Source organism: Phyllobates terribilis, unplaced genomic scaffold (assembly GCF_046119375.1).
Source record: "Phyllobates terribilis strain yellow unplaced genomic scaffold, ASM4611937v1 Scaffold_3092__1_contigs__length_90715, whole genome shotgun sequence".
Classification (NCBI taxonomy): Eukaryota; Metazoa; Chordata; class Amphibia; order Anura; family Dendrobatidae; genus Phyllobates; species Phyllobates terribilis.
The window spans coordinates 52,352-72,722 of record NW_027365846.1 but is presented as its reverse complement, the minus strand read 5'-3'; the positions used below and the strand labels follow the sequence as shown (position 1 = coordinate 72,722).

Genomic DNA, 20,371 nt, shown 5'->3' with positions numbered 1-20,371 from the left:
TGTAAAACCCACCAAAACACTCTTATACTCTAACACTTATGTCACTGGCACTAATAATGAAAACAAACATCCTAAATGCTCAAATTCTTTCAGTCTAACCTTTCGTTAGTGCCCTTTTGGGTTTTCACTTAACACTCTCATAAAAATGATCTCACCCACCTCACAACTCTCAAAATCTCCTTTTTCAGGCCTAATGTCAATCAGATTGCCTGCTTATTGCTTGAGCGCCCCCAAAAGGTTTTCATTCATTCCATGATTTAATTTTTGGCTCTTTAAATTTATTATGCCTATAAAATTTTTTTTTTCTTCAGATTTATAGAGAATATAAATCTACTTCTACACACTTAAACAAAGCATGGTCTTCAATGCGAATATCAGACAAATATGAAGAGCAAGGAGAAAATAGAAGAATACCGCTACTACTGTGGTGGTGGTGGATAATCCAGGTAGTGGAAACTAGAAAAAGCGTCCCACTCCTACATCTACTGCAAATATCAAACTTATCTGCTCATCTTGGTTAGCCCATCGAGCGTCTTGACCAGCCTAGCGAGTGTCTTGGACCCTAGTGAAATCATTAGAAAGTGCTGGTCCAAACTCTGCACACCCTCCTAGGCCATGTGGCCATAGTTAACATCCATCTGTGTAGATGCGTGCTCGGATGCCAGAGGAAGAGGTGGTGGGAAATAAATCTGAGCAAACATGTGGAGGTCTCAATCGGTATAGTTCTCACCTGGAAAGGGAAAAGGCTCTAGCCTACAAAGCTTGAACGAGTGCACATTCCGGGATCCAAATAAATAAGTGTGTACCTTCCGTGGTAATCCATTCTCGTAGTGTGGTCCCTGGTCATAAACAGTGTCAGACCTCATCATGTGAAAGTCTTGCATGCGAATAGCATTAAACTTGTACAAGTGGGACACGGTCCCCTTGCCGCGACGTGCAATGTTCAAGGTGTCACCAAACAGCGTAATCATTCCCTCGATGCATATCTCCCCCCGGTATCTCCCTGGAACTTCTCACAACTCCTTAAAAATATAGCGACCCAATCCATCATCACGGTCCCATTCCATTTGAATGTCCACATCGCCTTCAAGTCTGAGATAAAGATCTTGCTCACCTTGGCTTGTCCATAGAAAGACAAACGGATCACCTTGTAGGTGATACAAAGGCATGTGTGTGACCACTGGTAGTTGTAGTTTGTGACATCGGTGTCATAGTTCGAACCGATGGACTATAACCAAAATTAGAATGGTCAATGCTTTTCCTCCCCAATTGCCACCAGTTTGGAGGTGACTCGAAAAATACCCCGCAACTCTACTATCCTCAACTGAACAGATTGCCCACCCAAGTGAAAATTAATCTTCTTAGTGCGCTCTTCGATGCAAAGAGTCGAAAGAAACTCTCTTGTCCAACTGAAAAAGGTGGGGGTGGATTCATCAACAAAACTGCCAAGACTGGCGTGCGTGAACACCTCCGTAATGCAGTGTCGATCCTCAACTCCCGGTTGAAGTCGGTACCGAAAAACATGGTGATCATGTTATCCCGGTTGCACACATTAGCCCAGATTGGTGACCTTCTTAGCCTTTTTCGCAGGAGGACCACGACTCGGCCACTCCAGAGGACGAAGCTCGGTTGGTGGTACTCATTCTGAAAATAGGAATTGAAAATCTCAAGCGAATAAAATGATCAAAAATTGAATAACGGTAAGGCGGGGAGCGCTGATTGGCGGTCACCAGAATTAACTCTAGAATTTGCAAGTTTCTCTCGGCGGCGGGAGCAGGTTGACAGCGACAGTCACCGAAAATCTAGAATTTAAAACTCGAAACTAAGAGTCGCGGGCGCCAGATAAAGGATGGGTGTACCTTCGAACGGAAGAGTGGGCGCTGAAAGCTAGAGGTGGTCACGGAACAGAATCTGAAGGTGAAGAATACTTGGCAAAAAAAGAATCGCTTCCCTAGGTGCTCAAACCAGTTCCAAATTCAACAAATGAATCGTCAAATTGTGGATCTGGAAGGAACAAACCTTGTGGTACTTGTGGCATAGGATAGTCGTGGCTGAATCTCCCGGAAATCACGTTTAAATTCATGAGCGGTAGGCTCCGAAATTGTGTAGGTGGTCGCCAAAATGGGGGAAAAAATTAACTTTAACTCGAAATTCGAAGAGGGAGAGGGTTTGTGGCTTAAGGGGAGAGATTTTTGGTTTTATGGTTGAATGGGGAAAGAAGAGGGCTATATGTGTTTGTGAATTGGAAACAGAGAGAGGGGGGGGGGGTGTGTTAGGGTGTTTAGGATTTATGGAGGGTTGGTGGGTTAAGGAAGAAGATGAAAGATATGGGCATTTTTGGGATTTTTGGGTTTGTGAATCCTCACAAGAACACCACTACACTCATCCAACTCATTGTTTTCTACACAACTCTTTTGTCTTTCAGTTCGATCTCCTAGAACATCTCAAGACCCTAAAAATGCTCCCTCACTCAACTTTCTTTTCCACACTCTAGACTTTTCTCTCGGTTCTTATCTCATCCCCTCATAGAATAATTATTTTTTTGAATATATTTTTCTTAAAGCTCTATTCTTTTACGCACAATTTTTGTTCTCTCATGTCTTTTCACACTCTAAATATTTTCCTCACAAAACCTTGCCTTCACTCGGTTTTGAAAACTTTGGTTCAAAAGACAAAATGATTTTTACGCAATATAGCTCAAAACATTTTTTGCAGAAAACGACTCATTAACTCGATCTAAGATAAGAATTCAAAATACAAGCTAAACTAAGAAAAAGAAAACTACATTACTCGGGTTGCCTCCCGAGAAGCGCCTTATTTAGAATCGTGGCTCGACTCCTATCATACCTCAACTCACGGACGAGTCGTTCGGGTTCTTGGGAGACTTGACTCGCCAAACTTGGGGATGACTAGGATCTACAGTCGTGTGAGTATTCCCTTGTTGGCGTTTCTTCTTAGGCTTCTAAGCCTTACTTTGGGACTTAGTATTTAATTGTCCACACTTCGTCTTTTCGGGGAGTCCATTAGCAATTCACTTACCTTGCACATAAGAATCAACAATTCAGGGGACTACGTCCTTCTTACAAGGTTACTCCGGTGGGGCGATTGCCCAAATTATTATTGTCCAATCATGGAATAACTGCGTCAACCCCATATAGAGACTGAACCGATGGTTCATCACTGGTCTTCCCGTCCATTGTAAAGGTCACGGTCTTCCCCCCATGTACCATCGTAGTTATGCCAGCTTGCACATCAATTATCGCGCTTGAGGTCTTCATAAATGGTCGTCCTAGAATTACGAGGACTGTCTTGGCCTCATATTCCATCTCCATTACGTAGAAGTCCATGGTGAAAATAAACTCACCCACACGTACCCATACATTTTCAACCTTACCTAATGGGAGTATGTTTGTCTTGTCAGCCAACTGAATGGCGACTCGAGTGTATTGCATAGGTGAAATGACAATGTCATAATATAGATATGAAGGAAGGACATTTGTAGATGCACCTAGATTGAGAAAATCTCGGTCGATGTCCATGTTTTCAATGTTAATCGGAATCGTGAACATACCGGGATCTTCCTCCTTTCTAGGCATATCCCCAAGCGTTTTGGAATAATGCTTGTCCTTCATCTTCTTCCTTATAGATCTCATCTCTTGTTATTCTTTCTTTGCTGCTATCTCTTCTAGGATCCTTACAGCGACCGGGTTTGCTTTCATCTCCTCATACAAAGTTGCGTTCTCCTTGATGTCGCTGAATGCCTTGAGCGAATCTTTGTGGGTCTGTAGTAGCTTCATCGGACTTAGAATGGTAAAGAACGCCTCCTCATAAGGTAGAAACCCATCATGAACCTCCCTTGGGTTCTCACAAGGCATAGACGCTACACGTTGAACGACATAAGAATCTATGACCTCATCGATGACTAAAGTATCATCATCGATCACAATCGGATGATGACGCTGGTTGTGACGGAAGCTTCCCTCATAGTCACTACTTATGACTATAGGGTTGTAACGAACTCCGAGGGATGGTAGGGCCTGGTGGTAAATGTCATTCAAGTCATCACTCTCAAACTATAACCGACTGCGGGCACTACTATCGTTCTTGTGCTCGCTGAAGTTGAACTCCGACAATTCATCATTTTCATGTTAGTGGCCGCTTAAGTGGGTGCAGCGGTCACCATAATTCTTTTCCAAAATTACCTCGGCAGCGGGTGCCGAATGCAGAGCGTCGGTTGCCGGAGTCAAGCTCATGCTCTTCTCCAATTTCTAGGCAGATATAGTTTGGATCTTTTCACTCGTATCCTAATCCACACTCTAAAAGCTTTATGTACTCCCGGCGATCGCGGTTGTCCTTGCGGAGGGCGCGGGAGCTTTGTTCTTGTTTTTCCTCGAGCTCTCAACGGACGGTGTTGTAATCTAAGCGGTGAGCGTCGATCTCCTTTTCAAGAGTCTTGAAATATTCGCGATGGTCGCAGAGTTCTTGACTTACTCTACGAATTTCTCAATATTTTCCTCCAAGCCTCGATGGCGGGCGCCATCTTCATAGCGGTAGGTGCCTAAGTAATCCTTGGATTTTTCTTCTTGCTCTCGGCGGGGGCGCCGCTGGGAGATGGCTCTCGGAAATGACCGCACCAAAGTGAGCGGCGGTCATTTGGCGGTGTTTGAACTTTAGTGAAATCCCCCATGACTCTCACATTACTTATATCTGGGTTCTTCTACATTTGTGAAGGGAGACAACCCGAGATTTGCTATTGAATTTGATCGAAGGTTTTGGTCATTTAGCTCATTTGCTTCTCCATAGTGCCCACTGATTCATTCATCTTTGTAATGGCAACGATCACTTGCTTGATCCCACATTGTAAATCTGTGTTGCTAGCAGCTAGAGCTCAATGATTTCATCATATTGTTGTGGTTGACTCATTGGAGCTGATTTACTGAGTTGTTCCACCGAAAGTTAGGGTGCTTCATCCAAGGGTGATTTCCTTGGCCATTGTAAGGATGCCTCTGCATTCCCTGTCGAAATCCCACAATGTTGACCTCTTCTTGAAATGATGGACACGCATCCTTAGGATGGAGATCATCTCCACAAGCTTCACATGCTTTAACTAGTTGTCTCGTGCCCCGGAGCTTTATTCTACTGATTTGTTCCTTCAAAAGCACAACCTCATCCGACCCGGCTTGTAATAGGAGGCCAAAAAGGATAGCTTCTCTTTTTAGTGTATTTAGTGTTCTTGTTGATGAGCCAGATAGGGTGGATGGTAGGAGTGAGGATGATATGGACGACCTTGATCATATCTATCACCCCCTCTCCTCAGCTGATGATAATGATTTAGATGATAGGGATATTAATGGTTATTACTCTCTTGAGGACGAGAATAGAATTACAGCCAGTGAAAAACATGCCAAATTTTTTGTTGATTGTATTGAGTACATGAGGATAAAGACCAGCGTTGACAAGCATATTCAATTGAATAAAAATGATAATAATGTGATGGATGACGATGACTTGCTTGATGATTTGGGCATTTTCCCACACTACTTACTAGAGACGAAAAGAGTCGGTTGTTGTTTTTTATGATGTGCATGACAAAGGAGGAGAAAGACCATAACCGGAGCCATCTAAGTATGGGAGAGCCAAAATCAAGGAAGAGGAAGAGGAGCCAGATATTCTATGTCTTGAGACTTTCTAGAGCAGGTTCAAGAGAAAACAAGGAAGGAGACAAGGGAGAAGGTGAGTGCCAAGAGAGTATGTGACACTAGGATAATTGAGATCCGGATTTCTCTGTTGAGCCAACAATGTTAATAAAATCACTACTCAGGAGGCAACCCGAGACCTTTTTTTATGCTTTCTATAATAATTTATCTTAGATGATCTTAGTTCAAATAGGATAGTTAGAATAGTTTTAAGCTCATTTGCCTTGAATGTTTTGGTGTATGGACTAAGTTGCATGTACGAAGAAGACGTTCCAAGTCTCCACAAGGTCAACCCACCGTCCCTACGGTGGGAGGTATGTACACTAACCCTTTCAAGAGAGCAAATGAAAAAAGAAAAAGAAAAAAAAGTGAGAAGAGTGAAATGCTCTCTAAGCAAAATAGTGGAAAAGGCAATGAAATAAGAAAAACCATTAAATATTCCTATAGGCACAAAATTCTTTTGTCCATCTCTCCATCACTTCACTATCTTCCGCTTCTTTCCATATCTAACGACATTGTCTACATTGCGTAACACCGTTTCTAGTTCCAACGACATCCCACTATCTGTCTTTTCCATGTTGCCTAATTTTAGGTTACTCAACCTTTGTCTTGGTGTCACACCATCGTCCACCATCCACCATTTATTACAGTTCGAGTAGAGCGAAGACTTTCGTTCTGAGCATGTATAGTGTGTTCCTAGAATACCGAAGACGGTTTTTTTAAAGAAGCTGAGTCGCGACCCGCGCCTTTCATGTCACACCCCGCACCAATTTTCGCCGCGACCCGCGCCCATCTCCTTGGTGCCTCGTCCAATTTGGTTCATTTTCTTCGATAAAGTTCTTCAGATCTTGGTTTGTTTTCCCTTCTCCCACCCTTTAGTGTAGATATTCTACTTCTACTTCATTTTTCTTTCCTTTGTGTTTGATATCTATATGGAGAACAATGCAGAAGTTAAGTATGGGGGAGAGATAGTTCATCATTGTATATTCTTTACTAGATTTTTAGTAGGTCTTGTCGAGTCAGTTTTTGAATTCATATTTAGTATCATTTTGTTAAAATTTTTGTGTTTATTGAGTTTGTAAATATTGCATTTGTTTTAAAAAATAAAATAATGAATTAATGAAAAAGTCACAACAAGAAAAAGGCAATCAAAATCATGGGGTGTTTCGAAACCCTACACAGTGATTTATGCAATAAGCAGGTAACGTGGAATGGTATAGACTTGTGTGATATGAGATTATGAAAGATGTGAGACTACGTGAGCTAAAAAGAAGAGGAGTGGCTAGGTGAAATCCTGAAAGGCACCTAGGCAGAATGAGAAAAAAAGAGATTTATGAGTTTCCCCATTCTGGAGTAGGTGACATAAAAAGAGGAGTTATAAGGAATGCTCTGGATTAGATGCTCATGAGCTACACAGAGGTGTTGGTTTTGGTCTTAATGTCTATTCAAATCTATCTCATTTTTTATTACGCCTAGAGGACTATGATGACTAGTTGTTGGAGATTGTAAAGTCATTTTTGTTCATACTTTCTTATACTTTTTTTGCTAAATTGAGAGAGTGGATTTCTTGCTTAATCGGAACGAGTAAAGGTCTACGTATAAGGGGATTTGATGTGGGACAATCGCGATGGTTTAGATCACAAGATTTAGTACACATTCATAGGAGTTATGAGCTATATTAGAAGAGTTATGATTACCCGAACCAGAGATGAGCAGATCAAGTATTCGCGGATTTTTACACACATTTGAGGAGTTTAGAGTTAAGTTGTCGATGGATTAAAAAATAGAGGTTTTCCACACATATCAAGTAGAAGTGTAGCTGCCAAGAGTGAAGAGTCAACAAAGTGTTTGCCATGACTTGCGCCTTTCCTGTTGCGCCCTGCGCCCGTTGGTCCAATCCATATTCACCCTTTTACCACGTGGTAGATCATTATGTTACAAAGGATAAGAAGGATCTCACCGGCCTCAACCGACGCGCCTCGTGCCTTATCCGCCGCACCCCACGTCCAGAGAAGATAGAAGATTCATCCGAGCATCTTTGATTCACCTTTGAAGATATACTCGAGTAGCTATTATTTTATAGTTTATTATAAGATTTAGTTTGTTTTTTAGACTTTATATCTTCATTTACTTGGTAGAAATTAGGTTTAGAGTGTCCCGTATATAAGGAGTTTTTCTCCCTTTGATCCAAGGGTTAGAAAGTTAGATAATCAGTCTTGTTTCTATTATTTCGTAGAAAATAGCACGAGGAGCTAAGATAAAAACATTGTTTCCCTTTACTGATAAAGTTTATATTAAAGTTTTGGCTTTGTGAGTGTTCTTCTATCTATATTGATTCCTTATTATATTGATGTTTGCTTCCATGATTATTATCTCATTGCTTTGTTTGATTATTTAGATTGACAACCTAGACAGTCATGATTACTTGCATATTATCTTCATAGGAAAACTCTTGCTTGTGTTTGGGCACAAGTAAAGGAGGAAGTTTTACACATAGTTGAGATTTTTATACACATCTTTTGGACTCATCTTAGTTGTTGACATTTATAGACGCCGGTGTGTTGGCTCGTCTCAAGGACTAAGATTTGGAGATGTTTGTGTTTTAGCTCGTCTTAACTATGTCTATCCTAGGTATCAAACGTGTTATACATGGTTTTGGTTTGCGAATGTAGAATGTGAATGTGTCTTTAGTTGATAGGGAAACATAAGAATTGATATAGACAGGTGGCAAAGAATATGATAGACTAAACCAAAATGGATACATAAATGGATGAGTAGAGAGGAACAATAACCAATCACCTGATGAATCATAAAAAACCCAACCTTTACTTGTTATTTACGTAAATCTAATCTCTGTGGGATCGACTCCTTACTTCCACTTGCTAATTGTTATTTGGGATTGAGGATTAATTTTACTTTGACAACCTGTCTTTGCCACGACACCCATACAAGGGACTCTTCACATGCCAGGCCGTTTCAATCACCGCAAAGTATTTTAATAGGAAAAGCTCTTTCATGTCAATCCCAGTTAGTGACACTTCTCGGTGCCAATGTATGGTACCAAACATTTGCATACTCCTTTAGTGAAAAAGGAGAAATATCGCATTTTTTCTGCTCCTCATCCACATCAGAAGGTCTCAAATTTGTGCATACCTCCACGAACTCGTTCAGGTGTTGGATAGGTTCCTCAACAACCATGCCAAAAAATTTGGGCATTAAGTGCACTACCCATGTCTTTAGCTCGAACCTCCTGCCTTCGGGAAGAGAAGGTAGAGATAATGCTCTATTAGGGATCCCCAAGTGACAAGCTTTCAGCATCTCCAAAGTCACTCTCCTGTTTCCATTTCCATCCATCTCAGTGTCTGTCTGTAACAAGTATCAAACAAACTCTTCCCCTCCCTCCAAATATTGTGCTTTGTCTCACCATAAACGATGAATTTCTCACTCGATCTCTGCAATCGGAGAAACATGAGAAGCATTAGCAGAACGGGCGTGAACCATATAAATGGTTCATGCCAATAAATGCTTAATAGAAACCATAACAAATTAGTTGATAATTATTACCTTCCCGGTAACGGTGTCAACTTGATGCACAATACTTTTGTCGGGAGTATGAATTAGGCAAACAAAAGCACAACAAACTTCAAGCTTACAAGACATGTAATCTCACCAATTATAAATCCTAACTAACCTCTAAATCCAAACAAAGCAGGAATATAGTGCAAGTAAGGATTGAATCCACATGAGGCTATCAACTTTGTAATAGATTTTTACCAAACAAATCAATAGATATAAAGGTTTTTTTTATGAATTCTAATTCTAGAAAATCAATCAAACAAATTATCAAGAAGATACCTTCATCACTCCTGGCATCAAACTTTATATGCACTATATATGCACTCCTAAGAGTAGTGCATATAAAGTGCTAAGGGTTCATGTTGAATTCATTGAATTTCTTGCAACTAACCCTCTACATGACTCTAGAAAGGGTGAATGGAACATTGTTCCCATCTCTGGTGTAGATTATGATGATGGTGTTCCACTTGCAAGGTCATCTCCTGTGATTCCACCTACTCAACATAAACCTCAAGATGTTCCAAATGTTAATTATGATCTTTTGGATGCTTTAGTTGATGAAGAAGACGAGTTAATCAATCCCCTTGTCGAGGTGTCTCTTGAAGAGAAGACAGTTCCCATATCATCTTCGTCATCTGGAATGTTTTTTTCCCAACAAAGAAAGGAGGATAATCAAAGATCCTGTAAGGTATGCCTTCAAAGATCAATATTGTTATGCTATCAATGCTTTTCTTTCTTTTTCAAAACCAAAGAACATCAATGAAGCATTAAAGGATGAAAATTGGGCGATAGCTATGCAAGAAGAGTTTGTCGAGTTCGAAAGGAACAAGGTATGGAAATTGGTTCCTGGCTTCTGCTCTTGATCGACACATCATAGGAAAAGGGTGGGTGATCCGTAATAAGCTTGATGATTCTGGAGCCGTCTCAAGGAACAAGGCTCGTCTGGTAGCACAAGGTTATAATCAACAAGAAAGCATAGATTATGACAAAACCTTTGCTCATGTTGCTCGCTTTCAAGCCATCAGACTCCTCATTGCATATTCATCTCATCTAGGTTTCACTCTATTTAAAATGGATGTGAAAACAATGTTGCTTAATGGTAAGATCAATAAAGAGGTCTATGTCAAGCAACCTCCAGGTTTCGAGGACTCTTCAAGTCCAGACCATGTCTTTAGATTATACAATGATCTCTATGGTCCCAAAAAAGCTCCAAGAGCTTGGTATGAATGTCTTGTAGATTTTCTTCTTAAGAATGGATACAAGAGGAGTGAGACGGACAAAATGTTGTTCCTTCTGAAGAAGAATGGAAGTATCTTGGTGGTTCAGTTATATGTAGATGAAATTATCTATGGTTCCACTAAATTCTCTTTTGTAGAAAGCTTCAAGAAGCTTATGAGTACAAAGTTCAAGATGAGTATGATAGGATAGTTGTCGTTCTTCTTAGGACTTCAAATTACTCAGAAGGAGAAGGGCATCTAGATCCATCAACAGAAGTACTTGAAGGAAATCCTAAATAAGTACAATATGGAGAATTACAAGCCAATAAACACCCCAATCTATCCAGCAACACATCTAGGACTAGATCCTACAGGAAACAAGGTTGAAAAGAAACTCTACCGAGGTCTGATAGGTTCTCTCATGTATCTGGCAAGTAGGTCAGACAGTGTGTTCTATGTATGTCTTAGTGCAAGGTTTCAATCAGATCCAAGAGAATATCACCTTGTCGTGGTAAAGAGAATATTTAGATACCTCAAGAGAATAGAGTCCATTGGTCTATGGTATTCTAAGGATTACCCAATGAGTCTCCTTGGCTACACCGATGCAGACTACGCTGGATTCCTTGTTGATAGGAAAAGAACCTATAGGATGGCGTAATTCCTTGGTCCTTTTCTTGTTTTTTAGGGGGTCAAAGAAACAAAACATTGTGACCTTGTCCACAACTGAAGCTGAATATGTTGCTTCCGCGACCTGATATTCTAAAGTCCTTTGGCTCAAGCAACAACTCAGAGATTTTGGTATGGTTTTTGGTTTTGTTCAGATTCTTTGTGATAATACAAGAGATTTTGGTATGGTTTTTGGATTTTTTTCAATTCTTTGTGATAATACAAGTGCTACCAGTATTTCTAAGGATCATGTGCATCATTCTAGAACCAAGCATATTGATATAATACATAATTTACTTAAAGATCATGTTGAGAAAGGGAACATTGTTCTAGTTCATTGTAGAACTGAGAATCAAATTACTAATATATATTCACTAAAGCATTGAATATAGAACGTTATGACAATGTAAGATTGCTTCTTGGACTAATCCATCTAGCTTAAGTGTGTTTGTGTTATCCAGTTCTCTTGATTGTCTAGACTTGTTCCTTTGACATGTTTTCTTGACGTGTACTGGATTAAATTGTTCTTTATGAAGGCCTTGCATGTTAGGTAATATTTCTCTTTTTGCATGCTACAATTCTTGGCTTTAAATGTGTGTATTTTGAGTTGATTGCAAAATAGAGTCTTCCTTTGTTAATCCAAAAGTCAAAATCTAATCACGGTTTTATCCTGACATTCCAAGTTGAAATGATGATTGCATACTAAGTCGTCCCTAAGCCTAACTACTTGATTTTGATTCCCTAAGAACCACCTTTATTCCACATATGGGAATCAAACTTGTGGTGATGAAGCAACCTACCTTGATTTATAACATGGGTATGTACTCTTCATTACCATAAGAACATTGTTATTTATACAAAATGTGCACATGCCATCCTTGTCCTGAAGTACTATAATATATTTTAAGGTTTTGAGGATATTGCTCTCCAAACAGAATAACGTTCCTTTGTCTCCAACAACTACTTTTCTATAGAGTTTGTTAGTTCCCAAGGCAATGATGAGTTATTTGCGAGTGTTTTGTGATTGATTTTGCCAAATTTGATTAGGTTTTGGTGTGTTTGAAGTTTCCTTGTGTGGTAGCGACTATCTTTGTTAAGAGAAAAATTTGTTAAGCCGCCTCCTCTACTATGCCAGCTAGAAATTTGTACCCGTTCTTTTATGAAAACTTGTGTATACAACGGCCGGATTTGTTTTTTACTTGAAGAGATTTGAGATGTTATATAAGGAAACAGGTCAATTCAATATCTTTTACGGCTTAATTGCCTTCTTATCTCCCAAAAATTTCCTTGCTAAAATTGCTAAAGCTCTCTGTTCTCTTCATATCTACAATGGCCTCCAACAATCTTTCTCCATGTTCGAAGAAGAGCTATATATGCTCGAAGCTTTTGGGAAGCAGAAGGCCTCCTTCTCCGCATCTCAATCACTTTACCTAAGCACCAATCCCTCCAAATTCATGGCGGATCTAACAATGACAGGATAATCAGATCACACTCCCTCTCCAGATAGGGAGATGACAGGATTCGAGCAATTTTCCTCCCCTCTCAGTTTTCCTCCTAAGGAGAGGGATTCTGAGTCGGTAGCAGGGTACCTCAAAAAACAAGGTGCCTAGTCCCATGCCTTGATGATTATAGAGAGTGTGGAAGAACAAGAGGCCAAACCAAATAAGACTAAGAAGGAACTCTCCAAAATCAAAGGCAAAGCTCCCATGACTTCTCTTGACCTTGCTCATGTTCTCTCTCCGGTGGATAATAATTCGTCGACAGAGGAATAATTTCTCCCCACATAATTTGAGAGGAATTCTAGTCCAAAGAGATGTCGTTAGAGGAACAAACAAGGTTTGGAGACGATATCACCAACTTCTACTCTCTTCTTCAACTTCAAGCTCATTAATAAGCCTTTTGTTGTGAGCAACTACGTTGTACGCCTGTCCTACTCAAGGATGTTTTAAGATGGGCCAAAGGAGAATGTGCCATCTGATATCATTGTGCATTGGAAGGATAATCCGATTCCTCTCAGAACTAAATTTATCGCCCGTTCTCTTGGTGTTCAAACAGGGAAAGGATTCAACATTCTAGTAAAGAAGATAACATGACCCAAAGGAAAAGACTTCAATATCAAGGTTGAAACTATCAAGACCATCTATGGATGATCCATTCAAGGTGATCTGGACTCGAGTGAACTATCCTTTGACAAGGAACTCTTGCACAAGTTTGATAGGGCTAAACCTACCCACAAGCGTATGGGATCAATCGTAGCTTTTCAAGTGTCGATCCCACGAGGACAAAGTAGTATCTTTTATAAATAAACTGGCAAGCTAAGCCTTAATAAGATTATATGATGATTCCGGAAATGAGAAAACACAACTTTGGAAAGATATGTGAATGAGAAATATCTAGGATTAAGGATCACCACAACAACTCCTTGGTAGATTACAAGATGCGTTTATCGAAGAATAACATGGACTTGTTTGATGGTAAGCAATCAAATATGTCTACTATTTGCTTTCAGACAATAGTAGACGTATCTAAACTCCAACTAACAATCACTGTCGTGCAATGTTAATCAAGCTTAGACTAATATGCACTTAGAAACTAGAACAAGAACAGGTTATCATCCACTTTCATGCTCAGCTAAGTCCAACCTAACCTAGGTTTCTATAACTACTTAGATCTCCACAAGAAAAAACAAGTCTATTCAGGTTCAATTCTAGGTAGTTCCAACATAAACAATCTCCTTTCAGACTCATGTCATGTCTAATTTAAAATTATAGGTATCTCCTTTCAGACTCAACCTAATAGAATTATAAAAGATTATCTAAATCTAAATAATAATCCTATAATCTAATCAAACAAGGAACCATGCTATCAAAGAAAAACAGAAGAAGAAAATCTACCAATTCATTGTTGGGATCACCCCAATCCTAGAAATTTGGATTTAACTATGCATAATGGGAGAAACAATCAAAAACATCATAAGAATAGAGAGGTAGAGAGAGGTGGGTAGAGTGGTGTCTAAAAAAAATTCTAAAATCCCCTATTTATAACTCTCAAAAGGTCATACAAAATTAATCCCCAAGAAGCCCAAGAGTTACAAGGAAAAACACCAAAAATCGGAGAAGGGGTGCCGAACTCGGGCCGATACCCGGCCGAGTCACGGGCCGAGTATCCCTCTGTGGTGGTGGAGCCCCATTGCTGACTCGGGCTGGTACTCGGTCGAGTATAAGGCTGAGTATCCCTCTGTGGTGGCACCCCTTTGTTGACTCAGGCTGGTACTCGGCCGAGTATAAGGCTGAGTAAATTAGTTCCTCAACTCTAGACCTCACCAGAATAATAGAACATGTCACTCACACTCATGTATTTAGGTATCACTCAATATCATATCTCAACTTTGAATGTTAACTTCCATAAGCTTGCAACCAAATCTAGATCTTCACTGCTAGGTACAACGCAAAACACAATCATGAGACATACAATAGAGTTGTAATGGGGCCAAGGTACTTTGATAAGGCATGGATGAAATTTTGGCCATGTGGTGCTAAATCCAGGAGATATGAACTTCATATGAAAACAACACCAACTCAGTTGATATTACAATAAGCACAAAGACACAACCCAACCCAAGATCTATCAAATTGTTTATTTGTTGCTCCTTTTCTTCTCTTTCACTTATTTCCTCTCTTTTTTTTGTTCTTTTTTTTCATCTTTTTTTTTTGAAAAAGAAGGGAGAAAATTGGATATAAACAACAAGATAATACTCTATAATCAAATATCATTATCCACCCCTATCATCTACCACTCCCCCAAGCTTGTCTCCTATCCAGACAAAGTAAGTAGAAGTTCAATCCCCTAGATAGGTAGGATAACAAATATAAGGTCAGATTACTTTTGTGGAGCTACCAAAGAAAGGCTATAAGGCTCAAAGAGGTACAAGAGGAGGATATCAATTCAAGGGTAGTCAAGGATAATATGGGCTCATAAAAATAATGTCTCAATCAAATGTGATGCATTTTTAGTCCCATATGCAATCTCAAAGAGATGTAGAAGCAAGTTCCAGAGATAACAAACAAAGAGAGTTCACTCATGAGAAATAAGAGGACTTTGCAATTGTAGTCCAAGAAAGGCAAACAAGCTCACTAGGACATTTATCTAGAGTTTTGGTTCTAATGCATCTTAATCAAAGTCCACATGCTCATGTCAATGTCAAAAGTGTGATCAATCATATCATCCTCATAAAGCAATTGTAATATTAACAACTAAAGAATATTAAAAGGATTCTCATTCAGTGCCCCATTATAAAAACTCACAAAGGAACATGCAGGGGAAAAGTGATAACCGACTCACACGAAAAAAGACAAAAAAATCAAATCAAAACAAAACAAACAAAACAAAACAAACGAAAACTGCAACACTAAACAACCTACATGTAATGCAAAACAGAAAATACTCCCCTCCCCCAAGATTAAAACTAAAATTGTCCCCAATGTATAATTAAAGAGCAAAAAGAAGAGAAATACTTACTAGGAACTACTCTTGAGAAGGAGGTGGTGGGTGAGGAGGAGCGCGTCTCTCAGAATCCATGGTGTCGAAGCGGGCATGCAAAGAAGAGAACCAAGAGGAGAACAAAGGAGGGTTGTTGCGTTTCCGTAAACACGGGCCCTTCTCTCTTTTTTTAATTTAAAATAAGAACGAGGAAATACGAAAATACGTACCAATGGGTTGCCTCCCACCAAGCGCTTGTTTAAGGTCATTAGGTTGACCGTCCTTGTGTCCCTAGCGGTTCGGGTCAAGGTATAGAGAAGCAACCTTCTCGAATGGATCTCCAATGATTTACTTCTTCAAGCGTTGTCCATTCACCTTGAATTGTCCCATCTCCTCGCTCCATATCTCAATTGCACCATGTGGGTACACCTTGCGTACTTGGAACGAACCACTCCATCTTGACTTCAGCTTGCCCGAAAAGAGTCGCAAGCGTGAGTTGAAGAGCAAGACAAAATCACCTCTCATGAAACTCTCTCGGAATGATATGCTTGTCATGCCATTTCTTAGTACGCTCTTTGTAGATCCGAGCACTCTCATAAGCATCCATGTTTAGCTCTTCCAACTCTTCTAATTTGAGCATTCTCTTCTCATCGGCTTCCTTCATGTCATAATTGAACAGTTTGATTGCCCAATAAGCCTTGTGTTCCAACTCTACAGGTAAGTGACAAGATTTCCCATACACAAGACGGTATGGGATGGTGCCAATATGAGTCTTGAAAGCCATCCTATACACTGATATAGCATCATCCAACTTCATTGACCAATCGTTACGGGATTGAGAGACAGTTTTCTCCAATATAATCTTGATCTCTCGGTTAGAGACCTCAACTTGACCACTTGTTTGAGGATGGTAAGGGGTTACAACCTTGTGAGTTACCCCATACTTCTTCAGCAAAGCCTCAAACTTCTTCTCAATGAAGTGCGAACCACCATCACTAATCATAATTCTTGGGGTCCCAAATCTAGGAAATATTACCTTGTTGAAGAACTTGGACACAACCCTCGATTTATTTGTTGGAGAGGTGATAGCTTCAACCCACTTAGACACATAATCGATCGCCACACGAATGTACTTGTTAGAGCAAGGCGACGGAAAAGGTCCCGTGAAATCTATTCCCCACACATCAAAGATCTCAACCTCCTGAATGTTTTGCAAAGGCATCTCATTCCTCCTAGAAATGTTACCGGTGCGCTGACAAGCATGACAAGAATCAATAAAGAAGTGCACATCCTTGAACATCGAAGGCCAATAGAAAGCGGAATTGAGAATCTTGGAGGTACTCTTAGATGAGATAGCATGACCTCCACATGGTAGAGAATGACAATGAGCGATAACACTCTTTACCTTCTCCTCCGGAATACATCTTCTAATCACCCCATCCGCACACCTTTTGAACAATAATGGCTCATCCCAATAGTAGTGCCGAACATCAGACATGAATTTCTTCTTTTGTTGAAAGGACATCTTGGGAGGTAACTCGATGCAAACTAAGTAATTGACAAAATCAGCAAACCATGACATCTTAGAATTTGCAAGAGCCAATATCTCATCGGTTATTAGGAATAGATGATAGTCGGGAATGAGTCATCAATGGGAGGTTCATCCTTAGTGCTCTTCAACTGTTCGGGAGTCAATCTAGAGAGGTGATCAACAACCAAATTCTCTGAACCCTTATTATCTCTAATCTCCAAGTCAAACTCTTGAAGAAGAAGAATCCAATGAACTAATCTCGGTTTTGCCTCCTTCTTTCTCAAGAGATACCTGATAGCAGCATGGTCGGTGTAGACAATGAATTTGGCACCAACCAAATAGGATCTGAACTTCTCAAAAGCAAACACTATAACAAGCAACTCCTTTTCTGTGGTGGCATAATTCACCTGAGCTCCATCAAGAGTTCTACTAGCATAGTAGATAGCATGTAGCTTCTTATCCTTCCTTTGGCCAAGAACAGCCCCTACATCATGATCACTTGCATCGCACATCAGCTCAAATGGGAGATCCTAATCAGGAGGTTGCATTATAGGAGCCGAAATCAAAGCCTTCTTCAACCTGCAAAAGGCATCAAGACAATCTTCCGAAAACTCAAAGGAAACATCCTTTAAAAGTGGGTTAGTAAGAGGTTTTGAAATCTTGGAAAATCCTTAATGAATCTCCGATAGAACCCCGCATGCCCAAGAAAACTTTTCACATTCTTGACCAATGTTAGAGGTGGAATCTTCTCTATGATCTCAATCTTGGCCTTGTCAACCTCGATTCCTCGGTTAGAAACCAAGTGCACTAACACAATTCCTTCATTTACCATAAAATGAAAATTTTCCCAATTCAAGACAAGGTTAACCTCTTCACATCGTTGTAGATTTCGGGACAAGTTAAACAAGAAAGAATCAAAATAAGTACCATAAACAGAGAAGTCACCCATAAACACATCCATAATATCCTCAATAAAATCAGAAAATATAGCCATCATGCATATTTGAAAGGTATCTAGTGCATTACATAGACCAAAAGGCATTCTCCTATAGGCAAAAGTGCCATAGGAGCATGTGAATGTGGTCTTCTCTTGATCATCCGGATGGATAGGGATTTGGAAGAATCCACTATAACCATCCAAATAACAAAAGTGTGAATGCTTAGATAACATTTCAAGCATTTGATCAATGAATGGGAGTGAGAAATGATCTTCCTAGTGGCCTTGTTCAATTTCCTATAGTCAATGCACATTCTCCAACCCGTAACTGTTCTAGTGGGAATCAATTCATTCTTATCATTTTTCACAACAGTTATCCCCCCTTTCATAGGCACAACATGAACAGGACTAACCCAAGCACTATCAAAAATAGGATAAATAATGTCAGCATCAAGTAATTTAAGCACTTCTTTTTTCACTAATTCTTTCATGATAAGATTAAGTCTTCTTTGATGCTCAATGGTGGGTTTATGCTCATCTTTCATTAATATCCTATGCATGCACATGGAGGGACTAATTCCTTTTAGATCATCAATCAAATATCCTACGGCCTTCCTATGCAATCTAAGTTCATGCAACAATTTCTCAATTTCACATTCACTTAGACTAGCACTAATAATCACAGGATAAGTAGAATTAGGTCCAAGGAACTCATAGCTTAAATTGGATGGAAGTGTCTTTAACTCCACCTTTGGTGCCTCTTGGGTCTCCTCCATGGGGGAAACGTACTCACTAGATAGGGTCTCAACAACGGTCTCAGGTATCTCTAAAGTAGACTCCAAATCTAAGAGCACATCAGCAAGTAGCTCTAGATTGTCAGTTGGAATCACACTATTAGTCAAACAATACTCCAATGGATCATCAATCACAATAGCCATCAAGGATTCTTGGGTTTCCTTGTCAACCATATCCAAGCTAGAAACATCATTTTCAAAAGCAGGTTGCTTAATAGCCTTAAGAAAGTTGAATTCAATTTTATCTTCCCCAATAAGGAAGGAGAGAACACCCTTCTTCACATCAATAAGAGCACCCGTGGTGGTGGATAAGAAGGGCCGTCCTACCAATATAGGAATAGGAGAATCAACGGGAATATCTTGGACAATGAAATCGATGGGGATGTAGAACTTGCCGATATGGATTGGAATGTGCTCCAAAATACCAACCGAGCGTGTCGTAGATCTATCGGCCATGAGCAGAGTTATCCTCACCGGTCTAGGCTCTCCGGGATCAAGCTCCTTACATATGGAAAGAGGAATGATGTTCATACTAGCACCCAAATCGCACAAAGCATTGTACGTACTCTTCCCTATCATCATAGGAACACTAAAGATGCCCGGATCTTCAAGCTTAGGAGGGGGGAAACTTGTTTTAGATGAGAGCGCTACACTCTTAGTTCAAGGCAATGGTGTGGTAATCATCAAGGTTCATCTTGTTGGATAGGATCTCCTTCAAGAACTTCACGTAGGTTGGCATTTGCTTGAGAGCTTTGGTGAAGGGAATGTTGATGCAAAGTTTCTTCAACACCTCCACAAATTTGCCAAATTTCTAATCTAGTTGAGCTTGGGCTCTCCTTTGTGGGAAAGGAAGAGGAGGCTTGAATGGTGGTGGTGGCACATACTTGGGTACTTCCTTTCGCTCTTTCTCCTAGACAATGACCTCTTCGGAATCTTCAATAGCTACACCATTCTGCTTAAGATCCACCACTTTAGGATCCTCAAGTTGCCTCCCACTCCTCAAGGACACATCACTGATTTGCCCTTTTGGATTGGCCTTGGATTGGCCCGGAAGATGACCATGGGGTCTAGGAACATTCTTTGCATATTGAGCATGGAAACTATCATGGCCCTCCAATTTCTTGTTAATGTTCTGAAGTTCCTTCATTATCAGTTGAAGAGTAGACTCATCAGGTGGTTGATGACGCTCTTGGTTTTGTGGTGGAGGGGGTGTGGTTGGAAACCGTGAGGTTGTCTAGGAGAAACTTGATTCCCCCCCCCTCCCCCCAAGCTTGGTTTTGATTCCTCCAACCGGAGTTATAAGAATTGGAGTATGGATCATTGTTAGGACCCCGATTGAAGTTGTTCATGTAGTTGGCCTCCCCTTGTGTTTCATCTTGAGCACCGAATTGTTGGTATGATGAAATAGTATGGTCACTCTCTCCACAAAACTCACAAACCACATTAGGCGTATCACGAGAGGATGAACCGGCCCC

At 40.2% G+C, this 20,371-nt stretch overlaps 1 pseudogene; it reads right to left on the bottom strand.

Annotated features, from left to right (window-relative positions):
* Nucleotides 1-15,982: 15,982 nt before the first annotated feature.
* On the bottom strand, nucleotides 15,983-19,427 carry LOC141247514 (uncharacterized; annotated as a pseudogene).
* Between the last annotated feature and the right edge of the window lie 944 nt (nucleotides 19,428-20,371).